Source organism: Micrasema longulum, unplaced genomic scaffold (genome assembly GCF_059751315.1).
Source record: "Micrasema longulum isolate JH-2025_06_02 unplaced genomic scaffold, ASM5975131v1 h1tg000772l, whole genome shotgun sequence".
In the NCBI taxonomy this organism is placed as follows: domain Eukaryota; kingdom Metazoa; phylum Arthropoda; class Insecta; order Trichoptera; family Brachycentridae; genus Micrasema; species Micrasema longulum.
The window spans coordinates 431,504-452,089 of record NW_028277966.1 but is presented as its reverse complement, the minus strand read 5'-3'; positions in this window follow the sequence as shown (position 1 = coordinate 452,089).

The following is a 20,586-nucleotide window of genomic DNA, read 5'->3' as shown; positions in this document are numbered from 1 at the left end:
GGGTCCATTGGGCACTGTCGCCATAGACAACAACACATCCTCGTCTCTCACTCTCTGGTCCTCACAGGAGTCTAGAATTTTCTTATATTTAATTGATTACTAGAAAAACCCATATCAAAATTAATACATCTAAGCAGCTTATTCTGAATTCTCTCAATATTATCTCCTTCGTAGAATCAGACATGAAGATAGAACTACTTTGGTAGACTCTCAGGCGCAAACAAATGTGAAAAAATACCGCCATCACTTCTCCTGTCAGTTGACGCAAATCACACAAGTCTCGACTTCAAACAAAAAGTTCATGATGTCATTTGTTTACATTCTCCAACATCGGTTTGTTTGAACGGTTGTTATATAATTGGTTAAGAATCCACCTGCTCACGATACTATGGGTTATGTAGTGCTACCAGCCGCAGATCCATCATCACCCATAAAAAAAAAGATAAATATGAGCCTCTGCAATATTTCAGAATCAGTTTTACAAGAGAATTATTCATGTTCGTCAATAAACGTCAGCATGTTTGCCTGTCATGTAAGAGGTCTCGGTTTCGATTCCCAACATGATTGGTATGAAAAATTTATTTAAAAGAGTGTTTTCACACAAGAATATTTCATAGTCCCTGGACTGGTACCTGAATCCTAAGACTGATCATCTTACCTTCATGTAACAAATGTGATCAAGATATGATGTGATTGGTTTACTAATGCAGTGCCCTATACACCATTGGATGCGGAAAAGTAATGTTGATCATTATCGAATTTCCTATTTGAAATATTCGATATTTTGTATAGAATGATTGACAATCAAAATTAAAATAAGCGAATGAATGTTTTATGGAATTATTTTAATAACGCGTAAGAAAAATTTAGTGGAATATATTGACAAACGCCAATAACGTTAAATTGTAATCAATAGCCTTACGTGTTTGCAATATATGTATTTATTTAATATGTAATATATTTTCTTTACTAACTTTGTATACTTTGTGGAAATCTGTTATTAGTTTTGAGTTTATACACTATATTTGTTTGTTTACTATAAATATGTATGTAGAACTGTTGATTTCCTAAATAAAATAAAATAAAATATCATCATAATAAATTTTATTAGCACCGGTATTAACCGAAGTTCTATACAAATAACAAAAGACTGGTATGTTTGTTGGCAGACCTAAGAATTCTGGGCATAGGGGAATGAAAATCATAGTTATTTCTACGGTTGTCGGTATGAAAAAGTCAGTTTTGTCTGAGGTTTCTAGTTGGGATATTTAAATTTATTGAGCTCAGTAGTTCAGGCGCATCAAAGAGTGAATTGAGAAATTTAAATAGGACTAGAAGGTCGGAAAAAATACTTTTCATGAAAGATTTTACATAATTATATCTGAATATTTGGTATAATGGAAATTTCCATCATGGTGCATTTAAGGGTTGAAAATAAATATTTTTATTTTTTTAAAATAATAAGTGAAAAAAATCCGTAACAACAGTTTAAGCTTTTTCTTAAACAGACCCGAAATATTATTATTTTTAATTAAACGGGTGGTTCGATTTTTTATTATTATAAGGCATAGCTAAGTTTGTGCTGGCAAGAATAGGTACGAACACACTATAATGTAGGAAGCGTACATCATTTGACTTAGTCGGTATACATGTATATTCAATACAATATACACACACATGCACAATACATAATGGTCAGATATTTTTTCTTAGATGTCAGAATCCAACGGTGAATTTCTGGGTCCGAAAGCTAACCTCCTTTGATAGAAATAAGAATCACAATATTTACTTACGGACTGTACTCATACGCGGAACACTTCAAATATTTTAATTATTTTGAAGCGTTGTAATATATCTTGACTGAGGTGAACAACAAAGGTACTTGTATTTGTTTTCATTGGCAACATTTTTGCTCATCTAAACGTTACCCCGTGTCCGGGCAGATGAATACTACAGTTCTGGGTTTGGAATACAACTAGAATCCCGAACAGGTGTTTTTCACTCGATGACAAAAAAAATCGGGTGGAAAAAAGTCCGCTTCGTGGTGTAGTGGTGGACGCATGTGCCTTACATGCTTGAGCTCCTGTGTTTAATTCCTAGGAAGGTTGTCATGAAATAATTTTTTGTGGGTAGGTACAAAATTACCATATTTTTAGGTGGGAATTGCATTTATTTTTTCCCTTGCTTATTAAGTACAATGTTTTTATTTCTTAAAGTAGATTTTTTCTGCTTTTAAGAAGCATCCATTTTTCTCTCAGTGTTGGGATAAGAATGGATATTTTCAAAGATCCTTTGCTCTTGTGAAGAAATAATTACTCAAAACTCTTTTGAAGAAGCTGGCCTGTTGACAGTCATGAACAGGCTTTCCGTTCCACTAGAAGAGTGCGAGGCATTTTGTGTCCTACTTTGGTTTATTTTACCAATAACTGATCACCTTACCTTCCTGTACCAGATGATTGAAATATACTGCGTTAATTGTACTAGTGCAATGCCCTATGTAGCATCAGGTGTGACGTTTGGCTAAGGGTCTGAATGATTAATGGAAAAACGATTTTAATTTCGATTTGAAATAAGGTCAGGCGATCAGTCCTAAGGTGCAGGGACAATAAAACCACTTTTTGAACTAAAATTTCATGCACTTTCCAGAAATCTAACCAGGGACCTCAAGCATGGTAAACGAACAACATTTAAAACCATAGCACTACAAGGTGGACTAATTTTCACTCGATTTTCTTTTTCAGCATTTTTACTTGAGAGCAGCTATCGGAAAATACTCGTCTAAAATTCTGGTTCTATTTTAAAATCAAAACTGTTTTTTTTTCCCGGACATAAAAAAAGTCATTAACAATGATAGTTTTAGTTTAACGATATACGCACACGCCACATTCGGTAGGTATATCTTTATTAAAAATAACAGCAAGTTTTTTTCGTTTCGCGTTCAAATTTGATGATATCGAGTTGACTAATTACTTTATAACAACATATAGCTTGGATAACTTATTATAAACTCCATTAAAAACTAATTAAAACTGAAAAATTTATTGTCCAGTGGACTTTTCAAAGTATAAAACAAAATGTCTCAAGTGTGAAACTTGAAAACACATGTTTTAATAGCCATAATAAAAATGAAATTTTACTGTAAAAAAATCAGTAAATAATGTCGAAAGGTAGATTACTGGAAAAATGCTTCGAGAATCCATATTCTATAATTAGAGATACGTGTCAAGTAAAGAATATCGTACGATGGAGCAAATCCAGACGAAGATACTGGAGAGACCATGTGGACAGAATGAGCAGCAAAAGACATTGAAGCCATTAAAATCCCATTTAGACAACGTCCGCCTGGAAGACCATCCAAAAGATAGAGGAACAGTTAAAACTCATATTTTCAGAAGAACAACTAGTTTTCTGTTACACCGTTCTCAGGATCTCTTAAAATATGAAGAAAAAGAAATTACCTCAATTAATAATTAAATGAATCATCATGAGTACTCCCAACTTTTACACCTAATGGTGCATATGGTAAAGCATTTATGTATCAAACGCAGCGTATCAAAGTAAAACGATCAGTCTTACATTTCAATAATTCAATCAAATGTTTTACCATTAATCTATCAATTTTGTGGTCTAAAGAGTGTTTATAAATAACTGTATTTGACCATTTATCAACTTTTCTATTTATAACAATTTCGAGGAATCCACATTAGGAAGGTTTTAAAAATAACGTCCCTTAATCAACTGTCAGAAAACATTTCAATATTGCCTATTCTACATTAAATTTATATTCCGCCAATCCTCCCCTATTTTTCAACTATTGCTCCCACCAGGTTAAACGTTTTTTAACTTTAAACAATGTATGGGGTTTTAATTCTTGTAGTATGTGTTTTATTGTTTATCTTCCATTTTATATTTTGGTCCAACTACTATAATGAAAGATTTTCAAGTGTAATTAATGTCCCGAAGAAGTAACGAATTCGTCTCGAAACCGGTAGACAAAGAAAAATCGGCAAGTCGTTATATACACACACATGTAGGAACTAATATTTATATATATATTTTAATTTCGAATTTCTATTTTAAATCCTGTGTAGGTACTGCGAACCTATTATCATCAGAGTATATAGAGACGCTTCTTAGAATTTAAGACCAATAGCTTCTTAGAATAATGACTTGTTAATTCAAGTTTGATGTTCGATTTATAAAGGTATGAAAAGTTACAACTAACAAGTAGGGTTGCCAATAATTATTCTCGAATGACAACGAATATCTATTTGTTGAAATACTTTTTTATCGCACATCATTTAAGTTTAAGTGTCCCTTTTAAATGGCGGTAACCATTTTTATTACAATAACTATGCACAAATATTATTAATAAACGTACTTTTGTTTAGTCAATAATGATATTTCTAAAATCCTAAGTCATATTTTGTTCATTATAACTATTTTGATTAATTCATAAAACAAAACTGTGAATTAAATCATAATTCATTTTTAAACAAATATGTGTCAATAATAATTTGAAGCAAAACTGTAAAATAAAAATAAAAACATTTTTAATTGTACTTACACACATTGAAATCGTTATTCTAAACATAAAACTAACAAGACATGATACTCGTATGGTGACAAAGTTCAGTGCTACGGAAAACTGCATTTAAAAAAGTGATTTCTAACTGTAAAAATTGGAGCATTTAAGTTCTCGATATTACAGGAAAGAAAATAGTTTTAATAAAAATTAACTACTTTGAACGTAGAAAACTCTTCTGAACCAATAAATTACAGCATTTTTTTTACGTTTCGTTAAAAGTGTATTGGCGGTTACGGGGTTCTACTTTTGAATGGCAGCACAACTCATCGACGACAACTTATGACGTTTTGGATGAAGTGATTTCAAAATTACAAAACTTTGAAAAGCAATAACAATACAATGCACATTGTTTTCTTCAAAATTTGTCTCAGTTTGATAGTCTGTTAACAAATAAAAGATAAATAAAAAAATTGTCATTATGTGCCAAAAGGCCAGTGTATTACGTATAAGATTAGGTGTTTTTTTTATCATACGGTCATAAATAATAGGTAAGATATTTGGCAACCCTAGTCCAGAGAGGTTGATAGGACTAAACGAGATACGAATCAGTTCTAACATTGATCAACAGTAATTTATTCATCCGTTTCCGCTGTAACTATAATTCTAAGTTCGGACATTAAAATCCCGTTACGTGATTTTATAAGTGAACATTTCAAAACTAGATGGTGGTTTGCAAAAATTATTAAGCCGCATTATAAAAAAAAGTGAGTTAGTGAGAGAAAATTTACTTTTTTTTAAAAAAGGCTTGATGGGTTACATACATACAAATTCTCTGTAATACCTCGATGTTTTAGCCAAAAAACATGCAAAGAACTAAAACATTGTATGTTTAATACATTGTTGCGTTTTAAGATCAATATGTGGTTGACATTATAAAATATTGCGAAAATTCGTTAACTCCGCTAAAGACGCTTTCTTTGGCAAAACTGCCGACAAGTTTTTTTTGGCAACTAATTTCTAGTAACTTCGGGATCCATATTAAAAGTAAATACCTAGGTATTTTATGTCAGGTTTAGAACGTTAAGTTTTTATTTCAATTTATTTATTGCTCTACTCAAAATTTTCTGAATTACGAGCAAGTTCTGGGTAGCAACTAAAGCAGGCTTCGCTCGCCCGTACCCTGGCTACGGCCCTGTACCATGGAACTTGAATCAATAAAACAGAACCCTGGTGATACCTACCTAAAAACTATTTAAACACGTCTGGGCGTGCATTTTAAGGGTTGCCAATCGCAAATCTATATTCATAATAATGAATGCAAAGTAAAACGGAGTTCCCATAATATATATACAAAAAAAGCACAAGAGAGCAGTCATCGAATAAAAAAACACTCGTCTAGGAATTTGGTTCCAATACACACATTGAACTTTTTTGTACTGTATTCTTCATCCGCCTGAACACAGACACGACTTAAACAGCGTAAGTTTGTGATTTTTAATAAAACATATAGAATCGAGTTATGGTCCAGTGGTTAGTGTCGTGAACTCAAACGTGGAATCTAAAATTCGTGGTAAGCAACCCACTCTACCACAACTTATAATCACATGAACGCAAATGTTTCTTTTTATTAAAAAAAAAAAAGTGAAAATTATAATAATAATATGAATTAGTGGGCAATTCATACGTTCCAAACAACTGTTAAAAAAATAAATAAATTGGTAACAATGTCCTGCAATTAAAAGCGATGTTTCGGTCAATTCCGCGGCTTTTAACCGTTTAAGTATTCTACATTGTCATCGCACACCGAGCACATTTGAGCATCTGCAACGGCGTAGGACTGTGCTACTAACGGCGGAATGTCAGCCAACCTTCACCTTTAACATTCGCATTGCCGGTCTCGAGTATTGTCGTTCGCCAAAGGTAATTGGACTTTTCGCAGATGTTTAATTTAATCGATAATGAATATCACTTTAGCAAATTAAACATCGCGTCGTATGAATTTTTAAGTAGGCTTTTATTACGATGGCTTTGAATCGCTCCATCGTTCCAGTGAGAAAGTCACGGATTAATACATTTTCGTCTAAGGCTCGAATGAGGAAGTTCAGTGCTACGAGAAAATGGATTCAAAAAATGTTTTCTTACGCGCGGTAAAAATTGGAGCATTAAATTGTACTGCGAAGTTTCTTGAAAAGTGTAAAAAAAAGCATTTAGCATGTCCATTAGGATGTCCTTTATTTCGTTAAATTAACTGCCAGTCAAACGACAATCAAGTTATTCGCGAGTGCATTATTTTCCGGGAAAAAGCTAGAATACCCACGAAATCACTTCAAAATTGTGTTAGGAAACATCTTGATCTTCATTGAATCCCGAGAAATTCACAAACGGCGGGCGGAAAAATTCCAAATGGATGTGGATAACTTATTTAATATCTCACACGTAGATGCCCTCGAAAAAATGGAGATAGAGGAAGATAAAGTGTTCTTGCGGAAACAGAGCGAACCAGGACGTCCGGGCTGCTTGTTTGACGAAAACGATAAATTAGTTGAGAAAGAAGAAAGGCCACCGCAACGCAAAATGAGCGAAGCAAAAAGAAAAATAACTGCATCCACTTCATCATATGATTTTCGACCGCTACAAAAATGTGAAAACAGTGTTGGCGACGAACCTTTGCCAGAGACATCAACTGCTGCTGTAGCGACTAAAACGTCAGGGAAAAGAGAGAGGAAAGATTTAAGTTTACTTAAACTGATTGTGGCTTTAGACAGATGCCAGCTGAGCATAAAAGCTCTGACTTCATTCTTCAGGCCGCCGTAGAAGCGCTAGATTTCAGCGTAGAGAAATTCCCAATTAAGAAATCGTCCATTAAAAGAGTTCTATCTCAAATGAGAAAAAAGCGCAGAAGCTATAAAGACGGATTTTCAAAATGTGCCTGATATAGTAGGTATTCATTGGGACGGGAAACTGTTACCTGGATTAGATTTCAGGAATTCTAAAGAAAAGCAGTTAACGGTGTTGATTTATTTCGATAAAAAAGAACAACTTCTTGCTGTCTCAATACTGGATAGTTCTTCTGACACAGATAAAACCAAGGCAAACGCTTTGTATCATTGGAACCTCGGTGACCAGGTGCAAATAATGTACAGCCTCTAATACTGGCAACAAAAGCGGGAAAGAGAGCTTTTATTTTTCGCTTATCGCCATCATGTTTATGAACTCGTCTTGAAAAGTGTGTTTGAAGCAAAAATACCTCAGGTCACTTAAAATCCTGATATTACGCTGTTTTAAAAATTATGAGATAATTCGAATAATATTGATTCTAATATTGATTCTACCAATTAAATTGCAATTCTTGTTCTTCAGTCTACATTGGAAGAACGTCAAGAAATTTCGATACTCGTGTTAAAGAACACATGAGATGTCTTAGTAATAATAACTTCTCAGAATTCGCCAACCACATTATAGACTCAAATCATGAATTTAATAAAGATACCGGTGTTCAAGTTTTACACATAAATAATAAAGGACTGAAAGTAAATAATATGGAGATTTTTTACATAAAGAAGGCTTTGAAAAATAATGTCACATTAATTAATGATCAAGTAACTTTCCAATATAGTCCATTATTCGATATTTCATTGTAATGGTCACCCTACCCTCCCCCTCCCTTTTTCCTCCTTTTCCGATTGTTAATCCTTTTGAAATATTAGCTTCATAAGTCATTAACCATCGGTGGTGGCGTAGTGAAGCATGTGTCTAACCTGCATGTCGATTTTATATTTTTGCAAATCTACTATGGTGAAGGTGTGTAGTGATATTTGCATGTTGGTGTAGCGTTGTTGTCCTGACGAAGAGACGGGTTACGTCTCGAAACCAGTAGACAGATAAGTCGGTGAGTGGTTTAATACAAATTTTATTAACATAATATTAATATTGATTCTACTTACATCCAAACTTGCCCCGATTTTGTAAAACAGTATGCCAGTGAGGGAGAAATCAATCAATTAGTAGTGTTTTAAAAACATGAACTAGGTAAGTCTGTTTTGAAAGATGACTGCCGTAAGCTGATCGAGCTATCCATCGTGTTTTGGGTGGTGATGGGGATAAATGCCAAAAAATACGACCTCCTAGTACAATGCATCAAGCGCAGTGGATGGCAAGATCTATTTTCTCTTTGAAAATATGTTTGTTTCTGTTTTAATTTAAAATGAATGCAAAGGAAAAACAATCACTGAGCGATATTTGCTTATTTATTGCAACTGTCTATGCGAGACCCTGTCTTGAGTGCAGTTTGGCAGTAAAAGCACCTTATCAAGATTTATGCTTTTTGAAAACTTTGAAGGGTTACGAGAAATTTGATGCAGTTATTTCTCAAGTAACGTTGAACAAGTTTTGCCAACACTCATATCGTATTTGACAGAAAAAATAGCAAAATAATCGATCTTTGATGATTCGGTGAAAGACGAAACTAAGAACTGAATTGTGGCCAATTTAGAAAGAGAAGTTCTTGCCCATTACAAAATAGACATAATCCATCTAGAAAAGAAACATCGATATCTTTATACTTTTCAATTCAATACTTCGTAACGGTCAGCACTAGAACGACGTTCTAAACCACTAGTTTTGTCTCCTACGACAAATATTGCCAAAGTAGATTTAAGTAAACCGTTCCCCCTGTTCCCGGCACTCATGTTTCTTTCTATAATAGTGAAAAATGTTTAAACTGTTCAATTTTAATTGTATATTTGGTATGAATTAGAGTAAGAATAAATGACGGGAGGCGATCGGCTTACATATATCAAAACTTAGTAAGTTTTTATAGAGAAAAATGTGCAGGAAGACGACAAAAAATATATTCATGCGTGGTCTACATATCATATATTATCTATCCAAAAAAATAATTTTATTTTAAGTGTTGCAAATCTTGTAAATATATGAATGTACAGGCTAAATCATTTTAATTATGATTGAAATCAATTTCGCATGTTTAATAACTCTTACTTATGTATGTTTTGTTTTAATTATAGCAATACATTCAAAAAACAATTTCATAATATGTTCATACATGCATTAGAAATCAACAAAAAATATCGAATCCAATCAATTCTTATCATCATACCCTATCCACACCAATTTTGCATAGGGCTCTGCATTAGTACTTCTATTGCATCGTATCTAGATTATTTTTTTTAAATATAAAATAAAGCTATGAATCTTACTCATCGGGTGTTAATCCAGGAATGAGTTCCAAATAATAATAATTAATTTTATAAATTCAGCAATTTTATGAACCTTTGCAATTTACAATATTCCAAATTTTATACGTTTTAAAAACCTCAATTAACAGACATTTTCTGAAAATTAAAAATGCTAAATAGGCGTTGTGAAATTTAATTAAGAATGTATCAATCTTCCGATTGGCGATGGCGTCATATAAAAAAGTTTTCTTTATAATCTGAACTCGACACTTGACATGTGAAAAATCTATGTAAATATTCCTTTAATTTTTGTACTGGGATCAACATAACTGTTGGCTCAGGAATCAAATTTATTTTACACAACCTTACAAGAAAATCAGAATCCCGAATTTAAATATCAATCAAATGATTTCACAAAATGGAAAAAAAAACATGTTTATAAAATACTTTAATAATGCACAATCAATACATCACCATTCCCTTTCAACACCAATTGATCCGCCAACCGTAGGGTATCTTGATCATTTTTGTTACATGAAGGTAAAATGATCATTCTTAGTTTAAAGGTGCTAGTATGTGACTATAAAATATCCTAGTGTAGAAAAGACGTTTTTAAATAAATATTTCATGCCAACAATGTCGTAAATTGTACCTGACACCTCTTGCATGGTAGTCAAACGCACCAAGCATTCAGCTACGAGGTGGACAATACAGTACTACTACCACTACCATCACGCCATTTCACCGTAAGGGTAGGCTGAGAAGATAGACCGCCACACACGTCTATCCTGACATAAATTCCTAGCTTCTCCCACGTTCATCTGAGAGGTCCTTTCTTAACCTTTTTCTCACTAAGCATCAAAAAATTACACATGATCCGGACGAGGGACCAAACGACCCCAGCGCCCACTTGTATATGGCGTCACGAGAATAAAAAATTGAAAGTGTTTATGATCGTGCTTAAACTCATTAAATTCATGTTTTCATGTACACATATTTTATTCATTTTTGTTAGTTTGCCGAATGCTAATGTACATAAAGTGAAATCGACCCTTATATTATATACTTTTTTTTGTTTAAACATTAAAATATTTGAAAATTGAAAAACAATAACAGATTACAAAAAAATATGGGGCAAATAGCTTTAATAATACTAGAGTTATTGAATTAAAATCGGTCTATGGGGGATTCGAATCCCCCCTTTTGGTCCGGCTAGGTTAATCTTATCAATTATACCTGACTCATTACTCATTACTCATTAAATTCACACTCTTGCCTGATTTCATCGTTTGTAACCCTATCATACATTTATTTCCCATGCATTCATCTAAGTGACCGCATTTCGAGAGCATTTTTCCTACGCCAGTTCTATTTTTCGCTTCCAGACATGAGTGTTGGGACTAAAACTCCGTTGTTCTTCGAAAATAATTATTGAATGCAGGTACGTTCTAAACTTTTTGCGATTTCTGCACTATAATATAATCATATAGAGTTGTTATTTTTTCTCCGCCCAATACAAACTTCTAAGTTTGGAAAATATATCTACCTGTTGTATATGTATTATACCGCAGAAAACATTTTATAATACCTGTGTTTTGTGTGTTAGGGTCATCGAATCAACAAAATTTAAATAAATTACATAACTTATGCAAACACAAAAATCTTCGTTACCATGTGAATAATAAAATTTATTGGATTTTAGATAATAAATATAAAATTTCGACCTATCGTAAAAATGTTTTAAACTATTCATAAAACATTTCAAAAGATGACACTTATTTATGTCTTTCCATTGCCATTTGCTATACACAAAGTGCGTATATATTTAATTAAGAATATAGTTTATGTTAAACTATAATTATAAACGTATTTATTAGTGTCGCTAGAAAAAACATGTTTTTAACAAAATATAAAACTTCACAAACATCAACAGATGAAAGAATTGAAGGAATGTAGATGTTCAAATATAGGCAGAATGGTGAATGTTACGCAGTGTGTAAAGTGGCCACTTAAACCAGCCATTGACAGGTCATAAGCTCTGTAGATGCCTAGATTTCTATATTACCTTCTCTTAAATGTTCTTCATCTCTGTTGTAGTATGTTAAAATACAAAAGGTTATCAGATTTTTTATCATCAAAGAAGACGTTCTTTCAAAAGGGAAATATTAGTCTGTATTTGCAAAATAAGCTCATTTTTGGGATACATGTTGTATTACAATAAAAGCACCCACCACTTTCTAAGGCCTCAATTATGAACGCTATCTTCATCTGTATATATCGAGACGGTATACTTAACTTCTGTACTATCTGTATCTTCCTCGGTATGTTCTACCTACTTGCCGTAATACTGAAGCTGTCATTTTAGAGCGTAGATATGTCTACCGTGACGTACGCTTCCCCTTGTTTCAAATCGATGAACCCAACCAAAACTCGAAGGTAGGAGGTCGGTAGTATATCTTTGTAATTGCTAGAGAGAATTTAACTTCTATGGCGTCTTTATCTTCCCATAATAATCCAGGCCCTGAAACTGTTAATAAAGACTTACGTCTTTCTTCATATTTGCATATATACTATCATTTTTTTTAAACCAATATTGCGAAAATAACAAAACATTGAAATATTAAAAGCTTTCATGTTAATTTCACTCGGTAATAATTTAACCATATTATTTTTCTTTCAAATCTTCTGCTGTTTTTTTAGTAAACTAATTTGAGATTTTTTCACATTTTTTCCCTCTTTTTATTATGACATTTGTTAATTTTTTTTTTTGGGAAACCATCAGTTCTACATATTTATACAGTTTCATAGTTAAAATATATTTCATGATGCCAGAATGAATAACAGATTTCCACAAATTGTACATATTTAAATAAAAATAAAGCAATTGTGTTTATTGGCTTCTTATTTGACTTTAGAAAACTTTGTTATACTTCCTAGTTTTGTTAAATTTTAAGACCTAAAAAAGTTTCAAATATTTTTCTTGCTTTACCAACATTGGCGAAAAGACAAAAAAACTATTTTAAATGTTCTTTTGTTTACTTAAAAAGCATTTTTTTTAACAGGTGCGAAGGTTTTGACCATCAATGTTTTCAATCTGTTTCTAACTAAATGTTATTGAATATTTGTATATAACCACTTACCAACTTTCCTATGTCTACCGGTTTCAAAACGTACCCGTCTCTTTGTCAGGACACCAATTAATGCATCTCGTGTTGGTTTTTTATTTTGTGCAACACCTATGGTGAAGTGGGTTTTGTATGTAAGTTTAATTGATGTCCTGACGAAGAGACAGGTACGTCTCGAAACCGGTAGACATAAAAAAGTCGGAAAATGGTTCTATACAAATATTTAATAACATTTAGTTAAATGTTTGACGACAGTTAATGCTTAAAATATTAATAATATGTTTCTTTTTTGAGTGATACTATGTGTGTTAGATTTGTTTCAAAATTTCAGCTGCTTCTGTTGTTCAACCGTTGCTTCTGCCGTTTGCGACACGGTACAAATTACTAGTAATTAAACGCATGCTTTTTGTCTGCATAACACACTGAAGATGCCTCCTGCAATGGTAGCCTAAACGTAGAAATAAACCCAACACACACGGCATCCCTCAAAAAAGAGACACAAACAATTTTTAATTGATATTCTGGAAACTAAATCTAAATACATATGCATATCTAATGTGTTAAAATGTAAAATGTTGTAAATTGTTCCAAAAACTGATGATAAATTAATGAATAAATAAAACGAGATTGTGAGAAGGTGGCTTAATAAATTAAAAATAAGGATTCAGATATGTTTATATAAGAAGCTATGCGGTGGTCCTGTCACCTGTCAAGGAATTTACGCCGCAGAGAGGAACGTAGTCTCAAATATTATCAATATTTGCCATCAGCGTGTGTAATAATATACACGGAGAAACGTAACTCGTGATACTTTCAGAATTATTTAAAAATAAATGCATACTCGTACAACATATGAAATAATTTAAATGTTTCATGTTAAGAAATATATTTGTAACAATATTTTGAGTTTGTCCAAATTTTTCCAAACTCCCAGGGGAGCTGTTAATATGAACATATTACAACAGAGATGAAGAACATTTTAGAGAAGGTAATATATAAGTCTATGCAACTACAGGGCGTATGACTTGTCATTGGCTGGTTTAAGTGGCCACCTAACACATTGTGTTACATCAAACAAACTCAAAATATTGTTGATAAATCCACCTGGTCCATGAAGAAGTATAGAAATAGAAAAAAGAAGATTTTCAGGCATTGCCTAGTATGTAGGTGAAATAATTATATTTGATGAATCTCACCCGCATAAATTAAGGTTTCTGCTCTTTGACTTTACAAAAATCAACATATTAAAGAATTGAAGGGATATAGATGCTCAAATATGGGCAGAATGGTGAGCGTTACAGTGTGTACAGGCCAAAAATGAACGGTAACGTGAGACAAAGACGACAAAAAAAGACGCGGCATGATCAAATAAACCAAAATCTTAAGTCTGGTCATGTTAAAAGCAGACAGAACCGAAGGGCATGTATGACAAGATGTTTGAATGTGGAATATGCTAGGAATATATGCCAGGATAGACGTGTGTGGCGGTCCATTTTCTCTGCTTACCCCTACAGCTAAATGGCGTGATGGTAGTAGTAGTAGTAGTAGTGATCGCTAAGAGCACAATGCTCACAGAGCAACAAAACCAAATACCCTCCGAAAAATATGGGAATAGGTTTGTATAAAGGAATGTCAAAACGTGTTTCCTCTTAAAAAAATATCGTCTAAAAGAATCGTTAAAAGAAAAAAACAACTATTATTTTTTTAATGGTGTGTGACTAACTGCAACGCTATTTAATTTTATCGAGTACCTAATATATGAAATAAATCTGTCTTTTTAAATTTAAATTAATGCGAGAATAATGAGTCGTCTGAGTCGTTTTTTTCATTAAGTCTTATTTTTTATTTTGTTTATTAAGAAAAACAACAGCAATACAAAGAAATATACGCAATATTATAAAAAAAACATAAAATAAAGCCAAATCAGTTTTCCACATAAATACAATTATAAAAATCCAGTTCAGTTAAATATAATTTATAGAAGTGCATGTGTGCGAGTTTTTTTTTGTGTGTGAGGATGCGTGTGTAAAAAAAGTAATGCGATGTGTGTCTTCATCGCATTACTTCGATTCAATCAAAATACACGCTGAATCCATGAAGGATCGTGAGTTATATATTTGTACTCACGGATTTTGTGATACCGCGTATCGTGTACAGTACATTGTATGATATGTGTCTGAGTGGAGTATCTGCAGCGTTGCCATGGCGACCGGCAACCATATTTGCAGACGACTAACGGCCATGAACGTGGCAACATTCGTGACTCAGTTTTCCGCCCATCCGAGTAGCACTTATCTGGCTGTACTCCTTTCATGAATGGTTTTAACTCCAATCGATACAACATTGATGTAAAATAAATAACAAACAATTCAATAATAATAGTAAAACAACTTTGTTTTTAACCACTTAATTTTTAGTTTTTCTACCAACCAGTTTCAAAGCTGCACAAACTACTTTATCGGGGTATAATTTAATAACAAATATTATCCTTTTTTTATTTTAACAGTGCCTACTAAATATTAAATCTAAGCATATGGAGTTAATAAGTCAAGTCTTTTTGTCATGTTACTCATGTAAAGATGGGAGGTGTGGGCTTAAATAAGTAATGTTTATTTAGTTATTTATCATTTTTGCCAAGGCGTGAATAATAAATACATAACTAACTATTTCTTTGTTTTTAGGCGGATGAAAAATACAGTTCTGAGTGTGAAATAAATCCAAAACTCTAGACGAGTGATTTCGACTAGTTGGCTGCTCTCGGGTAAAAATTCTGAATCAGTAAATTGAGTGAAGATAAGTTTTCTTCGTTGTGTAGTAGTTGACGCGTTTGCCTACCATTCTTGTGGTCGTCGTTCGTTTCCTGGGAAGGTGAACATAAATTCTAAATACTAAGGTTTTTTTGCTCCACAACAGGCCAGAATACCTAATTACAGCGGTAAATGACACACAAAAAAATCATGTTTCATTTTTGTGTTCTCACCGGAAATTAAACCCGAAACCTTCCGTATTTGAGTCAAGCGTAAGCGTCTCAACCACTACACTCATGTATGTATACTGTACACACGTGTATAATGTAATGTAAACATAAGATACAATTTGTAAGCGAGTATTTAGAAAGCCAGAATCGTAATCTCAATACATTGAATCGCTCCATAGATCTATCTAACGAGAGTTCGCTGTGAGTAACTGTCAATCTCCGATCTGTTCTTGAACAAAATGCTCTGGGCGACGCGACAGAGACATCAACGCGTCACTCGAGTCAATAACGAAACCCACTTGGACGGTCAAAGACTTCTCAAGAGCCTAAAACACTTTGGAGATGTTACCTAGAGTGTTAAGAGCATTCGCCTACGCACACAATTGGACCCTGGTTCTTGTTACGAAGCTGACGTTATAAATTATATAATTTTAATGTAAAAAAATACGCTAACCTGGAAAAACCCTATTGCAATAAACCAGAGTTAAAGTTTCAGTGTCTAAATATGTTTTTTCAAATATATTTTATTAAAAATATATTCACCTCAGTCTTAAAAAAATGAGGATAAAGAAATATACCAAAAAAATGGCAAAATAAATAAAACAATAGAGATGAAAAGAAATAACATGAATAAAATTGAAAAAAAAATCTATAAATATATTTTTACATACATAAAAATTTAAGGAAAAGACTTGACAAAATTAATACCAAACAGATCAATACCGTTGAATGTTAAATTAACGTTTCCTTGGATGGCGTCCAGAGTATTATAAAATGCTCAATTGTTGTTTTTAATTTTTTTTTTTAATTATTTTTTTTTTGTTTTTCACATGGTAAACAATAATTAATGATGAAAATAATTTTATCTCTTAGGGGTAACCCGTGCCAAAGACACTTAATAATATTACTTTTTCTACTTGTGAGAATGTACAAATAAGACTTAATACACAGAGAGAAATAATAAAATGTTCGGACAGTTTTACTACGTATTTATGTATATGAATTAATCTATTTAAACCAAATAACTTAGGTTTGCTATTTGATATGCGTTCGCAATAATAAAAAAAAACATTTATCTAATAAAATTATTAACATATTCATGGAATAAATAACCTTACATAGACAGTATACCCGCCCTTATATGCATATATAAATTGTATATGTATAGTATGTAAAGCGTTAAATAAATAAATAAATAATATGAGATTATTTCAATAGAAAGAGTAAGTACCTGTCACGTTTTAAGAAATAAAGATGTGATGTCTTACATGCTACAAACTACCAAAATTATTAATTTGTACAAAGTAAAATTTATTTATCGCAGCGTGCTGTTCATAAGCTAAAAAACAATTCAATGACCTTTAACAAAACACTACAATTATTGTCGTTTTTAAAATAATTTGAAGACACGTATTGATAGATCATCCATCACCTTTTTAAAGAAAATTCGATGTATAAAACATTGAACTTTGAAAAACAATTCACGAATTGAACCAATGACCTCTTCATGAGTTTGAAATTAACTGTAAAGTAGTGTAAAGCAGTGATTTGGACTTAAGAATGATTGATTGGATTAAAAACTTTTGAAGTTGGTAGTGAATAATCTGAAGATAGAGTTCCGACATATGCATTTAAAAACATTATACTACTTCTTTCAAAAGCAGGCAAAAGAGTAAAAATTGCTTTTAAAAGTTTCTATAATAATCAATTACTTGAAAATGTATGAATATTTTTTAATTATTTCATCATGTTTTTTTTATCAGCACCTAGTGGTGCATAGGGAATTGATGCTCTACAATTACATGAAACGTAAGGTGATGCGTCTTGCTCTTTGGTACCAGTCCAGAAATAATGATACAGTGCAGTGAAGCACCTTCAAATCCAATATTTCATGTCCACCTTCGTCCAGAAATAGAGTTTTTGTCTTTACGTAAGGTCCAGCACTAAGTTAGCAGATTCCAGGGTTCCTAATTAAGGCTCCCATTTCAGCGTGACCACAAAGATATTGCTACAATAACACAAGAAAAGTAAGATTTAAAAAAAAAAAATAAACGGGAGTTTAGGTCAGAGATTTTTAAACCTTTGTTTTTAATAACTTTTAAACGTATATGGTACTAAGCTATGTATACGATTGAAAAAACTGTCAAGATTTAACCGTTTTTTTTTATTACCTGTCTTTTGTACGTTGTCTTATTTTAAGAAAACAATGAGAAATAAGTTGATACAATAAAACATTCCATTAGAATTTCATGATCCTTCTAACATGCATTAATCAACTAAACAATATTTGGTGAAAAAAACAAATTCACTACTTGGCAAAGGGTGTCTTAAATAATACTATTATCGTGATTTAACACGGCAATAAATAATCACGCCGTTATATCATAGGGGTAGGCCTAGATAATAAAACGCCATATCACTTTGTCGTCACATATAGACCTCGCTTCCTCTACTTGCAACATGCACGCGCGCCGATTATTATTTTCTTGGAATCAATCACGCCATGTTTTTTGCGGTTTTCCTCGTTTTCTGCATTCATCAACATTTGCATCGTAAACATTTTTAAGCCGTTTTTTGCCTTTTATTTGCTCTACATGTCCAAACCAACGCAAAACTCCTTTATTTTATCAATAATGCTCATATCAGCCTTAGATGCATGGAGCTTGACATTTGTGGGTATCGTACAATTTCCTGAGAGATAACATTTTGACAGCATTCATCCTATTTTCATCCTTATTTTTCCATTTCCATACTTTACTTCCATAGATAAAAACTGGCACCAAAACTCCATTGTTAACGACTAATTTTGCTTTTTGCGACAAATTTTAATGGTTTAGTGGTTGATTTACGTAATTCGTATTATAGGTGTTTATTATTTCATTTATTGTAAAATTTGTTAAATTCTGAATCTCCGGCACGCCTTTTTGTAAGTGCGCTTAGAAATTATTTTATTATAAGAATTACGAGTATTTTATATTATTTCCCGAGAACATAATACACTTGGATATCGTACTATGGTTTACAATCTTGGTAAGTGCCGTGGAATGAATATTTACTAGCAATTAAAGTTATGCTTTCTACGCGGGAGAGTGTCGGATTAAAATTATTTACTGGCTATAATTTATTTAAAAACATTTACCCATGTGGTATAATATGCTGTAAAATCATAAATTCTTGTTTAAAGATACAGCGTTTTAAACGACAACAAACATTCTTATGAAAAGTTTTTTGAAATGACGTCAATACATTTTAAAATGAAAGCTCTTAAATTTATTTCTAGTCGTAGATGAAGGATGATTTTACGAAGACTTTATATTGTATATTATGATCCGATTTTTCTGTTTTATTCCATAATTTAAAAAATTTTAAGCACTGTACCTAAATACTTTAATTAAATCATAACAAAATAGAATATATTAAATTGACATTTGCTAATGAAAAAAGCAGTGTATTTTAATTCATATTTTCCTTTTGTCTGAATTCAATCATATTCACTTCTCAATCTCTTATTATATATAATAAAGAGGCTATACTGACAGAAATGCAGTCAACAGTCTTTAAATTTATTTATCTACAATTTTTTTGTTTACATTTTTTATATTTTTTATTACATAATATTTATCACTTTATTTAAAAACAAAAAAATCCCTCAAAGGTATGGCCTGTGTGTGGGTATACTTAATCTAGAATACACTATGAAACTTATGGCGAAGATGCATTTATAAATACATTAATAAAAATTGAAAGTTACATTCTGGATTTTTTTAATAGATATGAGTAAAAAATATGAAATAGAATAAAAATTGATTTAGAGTAAAAATAAATGGTTATTTGTTTATTTCAAATATTTTTTAATATGAGCGCAAGATGTTTATTTTAAATTTTATGCCATGCTTAAGCATCAAATTATTCATATTAAAATAAAGATTACTCTAACAAAGCTTAAAAATAAATTGTGGGAGAAGCAAAGCGTTGAAAGAATAAAAAAGCTTTATATGCGATTATCTTGGAATTAAAAAAAATATATATATATATTTTGTCAGTACAAACTCGATATTTGTGTGTTTATTTAATTAATTTTACATATTTATACGAGACATTGGTAAAAGTAAATAATGGTTAAAAAAACAACATCGTATTTTTTTAAAGATTTGTGAAGCCAAAAAAGCATACTCTAATGTAAAGAAAAAATAAAACTAAACATATAAAAAATAATTAACAAATGTAAACACATTATATATGTACAAACTCAACATAGTTTTTATTTTATTTTTAAACAATGTATAAAGCAAAAAATGTAATAATTATATGTCAATGTACAAGAGGCAAAACCAACAGTTCACAAAGGAGTTCTGGTGCCGACCCTAATGTATGGAAGCAAAGAATAGAATTTAAAAAATAATTATGAACGTAGGTTGAGTGTTGTCGAAATGCGAAAGTCATTATTTACAAAATCATCAAAGGGGTGCTATGTTGGTTTGAACATGTAGATCGAATGGACAGCGAAAGAACGGCTAAAAGGATCTACGATGCTAATGTTGATGGATGCAGACAACGAGGAAGATTGAATATACATGCCACGATTAAATCCAACAAATACTTGAAGATGGACTTGTCAAGAGTAGAAATATTTGGCGTGCGTGAAGGAGAAGTTATGTGAATCTAGAGGAAGCGAGATCTGTATGCAAAGACAGACTGTCAGCGTTCTATGCTCTCTGCCTACGTCCTCCTGGTTAGTTGTTGTCTGATTAAACATTCGAG